Source organism: Epinephelus moara, chromosome 17 (assembly GCF_006386435.1).
Source record: "Epinephelus moara isolate mb chromosome 17, YSFRI_EMoa_1.0, whole genome shotgun sequence".
Lineage (NCBI taxonomy): Eukaryota > Metazoa > Chordata > Actinopteri > Perciformes > Serranidae > Epinephelus > Epinephelus moara.
Genome location: NC_065522.1, coordinates 15,683,531 through 15,683,968, shown reverse-complemented (window position 1 = coordinate 15,683,968; position 438 = coordinate 15,683,531).

Genomic DNA, 438 nt, shown 5'->3' with positions numbered 1-438 from the left:
GGTGCGGCAGTTGTTGGAGTAGCAGTTGTAGGAGCTGCAGTAGTAGGCCCTATTGTTGTAGGTGCAGCAGTTGTTGGAGCAGCAGTTGTAGGAGCTGCAGTAGTAGGTGCTGCAGTTGTCGGTGCAGCAGTTGTTGGAGCGACAGTTGTAGGTGCAGCAGTCGTTGGTGCATCAGTTGTTGGAACAGCAGTCGTAGCTGCTGCAGTTGTAGGTGCAGCAGTTGTTGGAGCAGCTATTGTAGGTGCAGCAGTTGTTGGAGTGGCAGTTGTCGGAGCAGCAGTTGTAGGGGCAGCTGTTGTAGGTGCAGCTGTTGTAGCTGGAACAGTGGCAGCTGTTGTAGGTGCAGCTGTTGTAGCTGGAACAGTTGTAGGTGCGGCAGTTGTTGGAGCGGCAGTTGTAGGAGCGGCAGTTGTAGCAGCAGCAGTTGTAGGAGCTGCA